Here is a 12,054-nt window from a genome sequence, read left to right as displayed (position 1 = left end):
CCCAAACAAATGTATTTACATGTGATTTGCCTTCAATTTCAGGGAGCTCACAGGGGCCCTAATGTCTGTATATGCACCCCTGCTTAGAGGCTTTTGTGGATAGCACAGATGAGGACTTTATTTCTAGGACCTAGAAACCTCACTAACAATTCCTTAAAGCGTGTTTCCTACTGCACTTGCCTGGGAATCACCTGATGCCATCACTCAGTGCCTGCTGAAAATGCAGATTCCTGGGCCCCTCCTGGCATTAAGGAATCAGGATCATCCAAGCAGGGGTCCTAGAATTTGCATTCTTACTAAGAGCTCAGGTAGCATTTATAGCTTAAGAACTGCTAGGAGTTGAGAACGGCCGTAAAAGAGGCCTTGGGAGTCCAACCAAAATCTAAGACTGGTAGGAAAATTTCTCAGAAACTGATCACCTGATTAGGACACAAGGTAGTGGGTGGGACTCAAGGTTGTCTGATTGACAGAAAGGAGGGGGTCCACTGACACTGGTAATGAACCAACATTTGTCCAGAGCCCACTTGAGTCCAGGCACTTGAGAATGAGTTTTATGGCATTTGGTTCCTCTCAGAGATTCTATTATAGATGAAGAAATCAAGGTTCAGAGAGTTTGGAGAACTTGCATAGCGCCATAGAGCAAAATAAGGGGAGCCAGACCTTAAAGGCAAACAACCTGACCTGACTCTTTTTTGATGATAATTACTTATTCATTCATTCATTCATTCATTCATTTTGAGAGGGAGGGGGAGGGGCCAAGGGAGTGGAAGAGAGAGAATCTCAAGCAGACTCCACGCTCAGCACAGAGACCGACTTGGGACTCGATCTCACAACGCTGAGATCATGACCTGAGCTGAACCTACTAAGCCACCCAGGCACCCCTTGGTGATGATTTTAAAACGACACCACCCAGTTTGCCCTTTGTCTGCCAGACTTGGATTACAAAAGAGAAATAAATTCATTCATTATATATTTCAAAATGCTGAGCATACACTGTCTTCATTTACCTGGGAATATATTTCAGAACAAAAGATTTATTCAGATGAAACAGGAGAAGGAAATGCAAGATGTGATATCAGCCAATTTGCAATGTATGAAGTTTGGGCCACATGTGCAATGGGCAACCAGGAATGGGGCTCAGTATACAATTCCAAGTAGCTGGAGAGGCTTCCTAGAGGAAATGGTGTTTTGAATCAACTATGAGGAGTCAGAATTTTGAATTAATTCAACCTTATATAGAGCTTGGATTTAAATAGACTAGAATCTCCTGAAAATCCACCTCGAACTTTACTTTTTAAACAAGAATATTTATGGAAGGCAGAGAGAGGAATTCCTCAACAAAGAAAAGTTTCTCATTTTATAACCACTAGTTCCTTAATCACTTTCAAAGAATGAAAGCAAAGGGGTTGAGGGCTTTCCGTGTGCCAGGCACTGTATTAACTCACTTAATCCTTATAAACACGTTTGGGATTAGGTGTTATTATTACCATGCCCAGTGTTAAAATCACACACACTTGGCCAAGGTGTAACAGGTAGGAAATGACAAGATGCCGACTGATAGTTGAGGGTTGCGTGCCCTTAAGCCACAGGCCACACTGACAAGCTGGCACGGTTGGAGATTTGGGGAATCTGGCTCAGTCCACCACACTGAAAGGGAAAAGGTAGAAAGATCATATATGACAAGGGACTTGGTATTCACCAGGGTGTATAAATGATTATGTTTTGAAAGTAAAGGACATCAGGTTATCAGGTTTTGAATAAAGCACCTGCCTAACTATGAGATTGAAGGAGGAGATTTATAGGTTTATCTGTCTCTGGCAAACAACCTCAGTCCCTGAGGAGAGTCTCTCCCATTTGGAAACATGTTTATTTTAGCGCTGAGCAGTCTAAGGAATAGTCCTGAAGGGCACTGACCTTGTCTCAAGTGCTTTCTCCTTTTTACGACTATCCCTGACTTTAATCCCACAATTTTGCCTTTGAGCACCCATCTTTTAAAAGCTGGATTGACTGACTGTCAAAAAACAAAGGGAAGGAGAAGGATTTATTAAGATATATAATTGCCTACCCATGGGTCCACTGACAATCCATCTTGGAGAATGATGTGCACTTCCAGTCCCCTAAAATGGCAGGGGGCCCTTGGATAGCCCACTCAGATGCGGGCTGTAATGATTCAGCAAGATGTACCCCGACATTGATGGTAAGTGTTCGGTTGCCCTTATAAACTAACCTCTTATAGCATCATGACTCTGAAACCATTCCCTCCAGATCTGTCCATATGTTTCCCAATAGAGGGATTTAGCAATCTAAGCATTCTCGTGAACATTTCAGTAGCTTTCTTTTGTTCATTTTCTTAGCCCTGTTTATCTCTGAGAGTTTCTCGGTGTTATTTCCGATACTCTGGTTGACATGGGAATGTTGGTGCTTTCGGCACGCTCAGCTCTGTCTTCATACAATGAGATCCTCAGCATGATAATAATAAGGGCTGACATTAGCAAGTGCTATGTGCCGGGTGATATTCTAAGCAATTACATGTATTTACTCATTCAAATCTTTATAACAAATCAATGAGTTAGGACTGTTTTGTAGATAAAGAAAGGGGAACACAGCACATTCCGGCCATTTGCCAAAGATCAGAAAGCTAACATGCAGCCTGGAAAGGTATTCCTTTTAGCTTCAGAACCTATGTGCTCAACCCATATGCTCTTTTCCACCAGTATGTCTCTATTTCAACCCTAATGTTACCTATTGTAGCTTTACTTATTCACACCACCAACTCACACACATTTTTTTTTTTTTAGCAAGCTCTGGCCAGTTTTATTAAAGAAAAATTTTTGCATGATTTCCTTTTCAGCAGTCTGTTCTGGCAAGCTTCTCATGGTATCAGAATCTCCTGGATCAATGAAAGCCGGTGTGCCTACGCTATAGTATTTCCCACATGCTGTGCCCAATTCAATATTATTGCCACCATAGGGCTGGACGCTGGTTTTGGCCAACATGGCACAGTATTCTATTTCAGATTCCCTCAAGGCTGGGCAGCTGTTGGCAGGTTGACCAATTTCCCTTTGCCATGTCTGATCATTTTCAGAGTCTGCTTGTACCCCAGAGCGTACTTTCTACTTTCCATAACAAGTTGGAGCCTAGAGTTGATCGACTCCAGAGACTTTTTCGTCTTCCCACCTTAGGTGTGGGACAGCACCAACCAAGAGCAGCCACCAAGATGGCCGGCAACGAGGAAGGAAAGCTCATGCACATATATTAGCATATAGGCTGGAGCGGGAAAGTATCCCTAAAGACCAAAAACATTATGCAAGCAGTGATAGCAATGGATACCATTTACTGAGTTAATTTTATATTCTTAATGATTTTAAAAGCATCCTTGCAAAGTTATATAATTGACTTAATTTTTTAACCCTAGGAGTCAGACAGGTCAAGTGGATGGTTTAAGATCATCAGCATGTTTGTGGAGATTTGAACCCAAATCGGCCAAATTCAGAGGCCCCTGATCTTTCGGCTACTACTTGAAGGCTTCTTACTAACCCACAGGCACAATCAGCCTAGTGTAGTCAAATAAATAGTCAGATAAAGTGACTATCATCATTGTGGAACTATTAACAGCCAAAGAATGAAGGAAGTGTTAGGGTCCAAGGACAGGCCACCCCAAGATGGGCCACTGTAGCATGAAGATTATTTTGATTTCAAAAGCAATCCCAGCAGATTGAGGAAAAGTTCCTTTCCTCTCCCTCATTTGCCTTAGAAGACTTTACAGGAAGAAAGCTATCACCATTAATAACTGTATTATGATATAAACTAGGTATGGTAGACAGGGAGAAACCTAACAGGACCTGTTTGATTAAAGTCCTCTATGTCCCATTGCTTCCAAGTGGCCCAGAAAATGTTTGCTTTCCAAATATTTATTCTTTCTTATCTTCCTGTGAATTGCATTCCTTCTTTCAAAAGAAGTCCCAGACCCTTACCTCCCTCTCCTTAGTGCAGAATGACATATATATTTTGCCCACCTTTTGGATTTCCATGTCTGTGTGAATTCCCTGTATGAACACTATTAAATTTGATTTTCTCCTGTTAATCTGTCTCATGTCAATTTGATTCTCAGTCTGGCTACAAGCAGCTTAAAAGGGACAGGATATTCTTGCTCCCCAACAGGAATATTGGCCATAATTAGACATAAATTCTAAATTTCAGGGGGAAAAATAGTTTGTAAAAGTTCAGAGAAAAGGTGGGTATGACCCCTTGGCAACATTCTAAAAGTTAAAATGGCTAAAAGAAGAAAGGAGTTTCCCGGGAAAGAATCCTACCTGAACAGTAACTAATGTCTTAGTCCATTTGGGCTCCTGTAACAAAGTATCAGAGCCTGGGTGGCTTACACACAACAGAAATCTATTTCGCACAGCTCTGAAGGCTGGAAGTCAGCAGTCAGGGTGCCAGCAAGGTCAGGTTCTCCAGAAAACCCCTTTGAGTCACAGACTGCCAACTTCTCCTTGTATCCTCACGTGGCACAGGGAGAGTGAGCCATTCCTTGGCCTCTCCTTATCAGGGTACTAATCCCATTCATGAAGGCTCTGCCCTCCGGACCACATCACCTCCCCAAAGCTCCATCTCCAAGTACCACTACTCTGGGGATTAGATTTCAGCATATGAATTTTAGGGGGACACAAACATTCAGTCCATAACAACAAATGACATCGATCAAGAAGGAAAAGGGAAGTGTCTTTTAAGAAACAAACCGAGAGCAAACAACAACAACAAAAACATGCAGAGAACTCTTTAATCATCCCCTATTTTAAAGAGAAATGCCTGAAATATGAAAAGAAGCACTTATAACAAAGGCATATTACCCAGTCCTAATGATCTTAGGAAAATCAGAGTCCAAACTGCCCTGAGGCTTAAACATCCGTGTAAGGGCATCACAAGGGGGCTTTGGGCTGTGGCCAGAGCAGGAAGAACGAGGAATGAAGGGCCCACTGGGGGCAAATGATGTCATGTTGAAAGCTAACAGAGAAAAGCAGGGCAATTCAACTCCTATATTGCTTTTTCTATCAAAGAAAGTGATCTTCAAACTGGGAAGGCTTGAACAAATATGGTTAGTAGGAAATTGAAACCTGAGGGAAGCAAGGAGACAGGAAAACATCTGGCTGCTCAGATGTGTTGAGGCGAATGACATCCCACTCCACAGAGGAAGGTGTGGGGTGTAAGCAGCTGCATTTTGGTGAGTAGGAACATGCTCCAATTAAAAAAAAAAAAAAAAAAAAGAGGAAATGGGTGGATTACAGAAAGGTAAAAGTCAAAGTATCCAGACCTGGTAATATTTCTTTATGGATATACAGACTTTTATTACAGCAAGTATTTCCGTAGCCATAAATATCTCCTTAAAACAAAGAGGTGTCCCAAGTATCCTTGTTAAGTAGTGATTTAAAATGAAGTTGAGAAGCCTGGGTGGCTCAGTTGGTTTAGCGTCTGACTCTTGATTTCGGCTTAGGTCATGGTCTCAGGGTTGTGGGATCAGAGCCCTGCACTGGGCTCTGTGCTCAGCGGGGAGTCTGCTTGAGAGTCTCTCTCCCTCTCCCCCTCCCCTTCCTGCCCCCTCTCTAAAATAAATAAATAAACTTAAAAAAATTAAAAAATAAAAATAAAGTATAAATTAATAAAATTAATTTTATTTTTAAAATTATTTAATTTTATTTTAATTATTATTATGTTCACTTAGCCAGCTGGTTCATCAGGTTTCATCTGGAAAATAACCAGTTCATCATTAGTTTTTGATGTAGTGTTCAACGATTCATTAGTTGCGTGTAACACCCAGTACTCTTCACATCACATGCCCTCCTTAATACTCATACCCAATTACCCCATTCCCCCAACCCGCCTCCCTTCTGAAACCCTCAGTTTGTTTCCTGGAGTCCAGAGTCTCTCATGATTTGTCTCCCTCTCTGATTTCTTCCCATTCAGTTTTCCCTCCCTTCCCCTGTGGTCCTCTGCGCTATTCCTTATGTCCCCTATATGAGTGAAACCATATGATAATTGTGTTCCTCTGCTTGACTTATTTCACTTAGCATAATCCCTGCCAGTTCCATATATGTCGTTGCAAATGGTGGGTATTCATCCTTTCTGATGGATGAATAATATTCCATTGTATACATGGACCACATCTTCTCTATCCATTCATCTGTTGAAGGGGATTTTGGCTCCTTCCACAGTTTGGCTATTGTGGACATTGCTGCTATGAGCATTGAGGTGCATGTGCCCCTTCTTTTTACTACATCTGTATCTTCAGGGTAAATACTTAGAAGGGCCGTTGCTGGGTCTTAGGGTAGCTCTATTTTTAACATCTTGAGGAACCTCAGTAAAATTAATTCTAAAGGAACACACTTCAGCATATAAACCAACAAGTCTTCTAAAGTTTTTTAATACCAAGACATAATTACATTATTTTCCAAGTTAGAATGACTAATAATTAATGTGAAACCATAATTAATACAGATGACACATATGATTTTTTACTTTTCCAAAGTAAAGAAATATATTTGACCTAAATTTTTATGAATCACATTTGACATCACAAAATAAACTTTACTGAGCAAAGAAATTGTTTAAATATCCCAGAAAAATAGACATGATGAAAAGATAGACATTATGTACAAATAATATTAAAATATTGTCACAGGTATGGAAATGTGACATTATCATTTGAATATAATAAAATTTTATAAAGCAAAGGATTGTCCAAATACAGAAGAAGAGATATTCTGAAACAAATGAAAAATCAAGATCATGCAGTAGTGGCAACAATTTCTAACTTACAACAGATACTCAAATACCATGGGGGAAATGAACAGAACTATTTCCGGAAGGAAGCGGTGGTGACAAAAGACAGAGGTGGCTTTCAAAAATGCAAGGGATGTAGCTAATTAACTTACCACCTCCTTCAAATAAAAGTGAGAATCTCTTGGGAGAAGCTAAGCCCCTTAACAGACACATTTTAGAGCAGTTAATGAAGTGCTGCGTATTTCAGTAGCAAACTATTTCAGCAGCGAAATGACATAGAATTAGAAGCACGTTCTGCTGTTGACACTTGGTAGTTGACATTTTCCCAAACAGCCGCCACAAGTCTGAGGTTCTCATGAGACTGATGTCTCCCAGTTACATGACTATCCACACTCATTTCACCGAAGAACACAGTCTCTGCTGGTCGCTCCATATTCTGGGTGGAGAACACCAATTGGTTTTACGTAGCTTAAGTCTACAGGGACACCAACTGCCCTCTTAGATGCATCACCCCACAGAGTTGGCCCATCAGGTTTCATCTGGAAAATAACCAGTTCATGGACTCCTTTGGAGGTTTTTCTGTTTTGGACCATGGTACCACGTAAGTAATCTCAAACTCTTCTTTATCAATGAGAGCCAAATCTGGAACGAGAAATTGTTCTTGGCATTCTTTATTTTTGGTCAAGCCTTTCTGAACTTCAGTTCCATGAGCAAAACTATCATCCTTTCAAACATGAAACACTTTATTCACTCTGCCTCCACTCCTGAATCCAACCAAATCAGAGTCAGCTGTCCAAAGATGAATGGTTTTCATAATATTTTCTGGAAACTCATCTGTCTTTAAAGGTTTAAGACATTAAGTATGAAACTCATAGAGTATTCCATCATATTGTCTGGGGCCCCCCATAGCAAAGGCAAACACATCTGAGGGTGAATGGCTGTGGGGCCAGGCCCCTCAGTAGACAAGCATGGTGGCAGCTTCAGTATTGAGAAGGGCAGCCAGTCAGTGGTCTTTCAAGGGTCCCTCCTCTTATGCCTTCCCTACTAGAAACCAGGGCCTGGCCAATTTTTAAAAGAGTAAATATCTTTGAATATTTAAAAGATAATGATTGAATATAATTACTTGTGCCACCATGGTTTTTATGAAACAAGCTTTACCAAACTAACCTCATTTCTGTGTTGAGAAGTTATAGGGAATCCAACGTTTTCCTGGGTTGAGATTTCAAGAAGTCATTGTCAAACTATCTCTATAAACAATGTGGATGAACATGGACTGAATGACAGTTTTATGAAGAAGAGTTTTCTTAACTGGTTGAATTACTGAGTATATAAGCTATTGATAAACTCAGTTCTGTCCATCTGAAAAGTAGTGTGTGATGATGGATGGGGCCCTCTTCTTGCAAAAAAACATATCTGACGCATTTCTTATGACTCATATGGATCTATAGAAGTCAGATACATGATATTTTGATGCAACTGCTTTGAAGATATTTTGACAGTCATGTAAAGCAATTTAATTTTAAGAAAATTTTCTAAATTGCCAATTAATATAATTACACTCACACTGGCTTCCTGATCTTCCTCCCATTTCAAAGTGAATTTTAGAGGTACAGTAAGGTCAAACCCAGGAATGGGACGAGGCTTTGAGATGTTCATTGTTCACATTTCTAGGAAATGAAAAATATATTTTTATATTTTGATGCGCCCATTTTGATATGACCAAATCAAAGTCATCCCATAAAACTGTTTTTTCCAGACCTGATTCCCATACATTGTATCACAGATTTTGAAACTTCATAGCAGTAAGGATAGATCTCTTCAGCACACCAAGAGGAGGTTACTTTCCAGGTTGGCAGTAATTCACTGCATTTCTAATATTGTGAAGACAGAAAGATAGAGGGAGAGCTGGTGTGCCCTCTTTCGAGCCAATACTTGATAGATCTCCATGGAGCCAGATGGTTTCCTCTTGCCTACAAGGAATACAGATAAAGACTGCATATCGTTCCAGGTTCTTTGGTTGTAAGCAATTGAAATAGACCCTAGGTAACCTGAGCAAGAAAGGACTTTATGGGAGGTATACTGGGAAGTGCTTGCAATAATAGTAAAAAGAGAGGTGAACAACAGGGTCTTGGAAAAAACCAGAATCAGAGCAGCTGCAAGGATGTCAGTAGAGAACCCACACACCTGCTTCTGTAAGAAATGCCATCATCCGGGTCAGTTTCACTGACCATGTGTCCCTCAGCACCTCTGCCCAAGTGGCAGAGTTTGTCTCCTGTGCCTTGCCCTCCCCTCCCCTCCCCTGCTTCATGTTGGGGTCATGTGACTGACAGCCCAGCTGTCATTGCAGGAATGCAGGAATGCAATTTCCCAAGGAAAAAAGAAGGGCACAATCACCAGAGGAAAGGGGCAGTCTGCTGGGAAAGGAAGAAAGAAACAGAGCCACTGGAGACCTGAACTTCAGCCAAACACTCATTTTTAAAAATACAGGTTTGGTCTCACCTGCTTCACGTAAATAGGGCTTCGCTGAATGCAAACACCACAGGAACGCCACGCAGCATTGGTGGTCCCGGCATGAGTGAGACAGCGCCCCTCAGAGCTCCCACCCTCCATAGTCCTGGCACTGTCACTGTCCCTGTTCTGCCGCGGGTGGCCCTCCTGCAGTTCTGGACTCGGGGACACTTCCCTCACTCGCCCTCCAGCTGGTAGGGCCGTAGCTGTTTCCTGCAATTACTGAAGTCTCCCTCAGCTCACATTTCCCTCTTCCCTCAGTCCTTCCATCGCTGTGTCAACAGCTCCTGCATGAATCTGTCTCTACGGGGAGCGTCGCGAGTGTTTCTCCCTTCCTTTCTGGATCCTGGCGGCTGCACATGCCGGGGTCCACGGCAGGACGGTGAGGGCGTTTCGCACCACGTCATACTTGGAATGTGTGTCTTGTACAAAGGAAGACTTAGGGAATGTGATAACCAGCTTCCCTATCTGAAGAGCTTTCACCTGAAAGGGGGATTATAGTTATGCCCTGTAGTTCCAGAGAGCAGACCCAGGATTAGTGAGCGGGAGCTTCAGGGAAGCAGCTGTCAGTTCAAAGCAAGAAACGGTCCTCTTAGCACTTGAACTGCTCACAATGGAATGCACTGGCCAGCTTTCTGGGGGGAGTTAGTCAGGCAGGGGATTAGTTTCCATCTCTCCGAGACACTGGAAAGGTGCCCACCAGAGTGACATGCTGGGCCAAATCAACTCTCCAGGCCCCCAGATCCCCCTGCAGAATCTATAGGCTTGAATTAAGGATTGGGCATCTTCTCTTGGAACTTGAGGACAAAGCTAGTATGCTTGGTGGTCTGCAAAAAACAAACAATTATCCTCTAGGATTTATCGTGGCCTCCGGGGAAATTTACAGCAAGGACTCTTCCTCCAGCACTGAAGAAATTCTATGCCCTGCTGAAAGCTGACCCTCTTTAGTAAGAAGATCCTTCTCCTTTGCTCACCTCTCTGGATCCACTCTGTGTACCTGGGTTTTACACCCGGGAGCCCTTTGGAAGGGCCAAAGCTGACCACAGCCTAGAACCAATGGAATCAAAAGATTCTAGTGTTCTGAAGAGTGTTGCTCAAGGTTGTGAATCTCGTTTGATGAATTCAAATCTCAGGATCCTTCCATGGCGGGCTGAGGCTTCCCACGTTGGCCCTGGATTCACAAGGGATGGGCGGACAGAGATGAGGGAACCAGACAAGACTTCAAAATCCTGAGATTATCTTCCTGCTACCTTGAAAATCCCCCCAGCCTTCCAATTCTTGCCACAGCTGTCATTAATGTGTGCACATCTGGACAGCCCCCCCCTCTGAAGTTTGGGGCACATCCCATGAGTCTCGAAATGGCTGTTCTCTGTACGTGAGTTTTCCTTTCCTGGAGCAAAACGGCCTTCAATCACACTGTGGGTGTTTGGGGAGAGGGCAGGAGACAGACTTTCCCTCTTGAGCCCTGTTAAACCAAATACAGAAACAAAAAATTCCAGCTCCTAATATGCTCAGAAAACTTCTAGCACACTAACAGAACATTGTCTTCCATTTTCCAATGAGGATATTGGAGGGAAGAGGAAAAGCAATGATTCACCCATGATCACATAGCCCAGCTATAACAGGACCAAAATTGAACTAGAGTTCATTTTGACCTAGTCCAGGGACTCTCCCCTGACTCCCCACCATATTATTGCTTCAAACAATCCTACTTTACAAGAGGAGAAATCCACAGAATTGAGTGTTTCAGCGGCTCAGCTCAGTTTTGTGGGAAGTGAGGGTTCAAACTGACAGCGGGACATGAGGGGCCTGGAGGTGGTGTCTTTTGCCAACACAAACCTTTGTGGATAATTTTATTTTCCATTCTGCTTCCCCTTAATTTTTCCCAATATTCTTCCCATTTGCCTCATGTCATGGGGTGATTGCCCAGAAGGCAAAGGGAAAATGCCCAAGATGGGGTGGGCAGAGTCTGGCTCACTTATTAGCAGAGGTGCTGGACACCCGCCACGGTTTAGGGACACCAGGGCATGAGACACCTTACAACACAGACATATCTGCAAGCTGCAAAGTCTGACAACAGCAAAGAATCATTTCCAGTTAAACAACACCCTCTTCCTAAAGCCTATCTCCCAAATGAGGGCTCTAAGGCCATGTTCTTCTAAGGAAAATGGGTGGTTAGTCCCTGGACTGAAGGAGCAAGGCTGGGCAGAGGGCAGTGCTCACACGGAAGCAAAGGGCAGGAATAGAGAATATTGTGATGTGGGAGGTGGGAGGTGGGAGGTGGGGAGGGCAGAGGGCACAGCAGGTTCTCTCACGGATGGGCCCACCGATGGGATCCACTCTCCTGCTGCAGGTCAGGGGCCCGTCCTCACCTTCCAGCTCAGCAGACTTGAATTGCAACCCTCATCCAACTCTGCTCTCTGTTTCTTCTCCCTCTGACCCTTCTCTGCCCACCCCTCATATTGTTCCCCTCCTTGTCCCTTTATGTCCCTCAGCCCTCGCCCTGCCCTCCCCCTTCCAGTCTGAGGCAGCCACCTGGGGACCCTGCTATCCAATAATTAGCCTGAGCAGCTGCTCAACCAAACAAGCTCCAGAGATCCGCAGCTGGGAGAGTGGAGTCCTGCCTGGAGGAGGGGGAAGCCGGGTGGGGGGGGGAGGCCCACCGAGCCTTCTCAGGTGGCCAGATGACGCCTAATTAGGCCCCCTGCTCTGGAAGCCTCACCAGATGGGCAAATGCCTGGAAGCCTTAGGGAGCCAGCAAGACTC

General features: G+C 43.4%; 3 pseudogenes; all 3 read right to left on the bottom strand.

Moving 5' to 3' along the window:
* Positions 1-2,774: 2,774 nt before the first annotated feature.
* On the bottom strand, positions 2,775-3,598 carry LOC100466558 (annotated as a pseudogene).
* A 2,959-nt stretch (positions 3,599-6,557) lies between these two features.
* LOC117796037 overlaps positions 6,558-12,054 on the bottom strand; it is a 48,719-nt pseudogene continuing 43,222 nt past the window's right edge.
* Positions 9,592-12,054, bottom strand: part of LOC100467058 — a 63,986-nt pseudogene continuing 61,523 nt past the window's right edge.

The sequence above is a fragment of the Ailuropoda melanoleuca genome, chromosome 14 (genome assembly GCF_002007445.2).
Source record: "Ailuropoda melanoleuca isolate Jingjing chromosome 14, ASM200744v2, whole genome shotgun sequence".
Classification (NCBI taxonomy): domain Eukaryota; kingdom Metazoa; phylum Chordata; class Mammalia; order Carnivora; family Ursidae; genus Ailuropoda; species Ailuropoda melanoleuca.
This window is presented reverse-complemented; position numbering and strand designations above follow the sequence as displayed.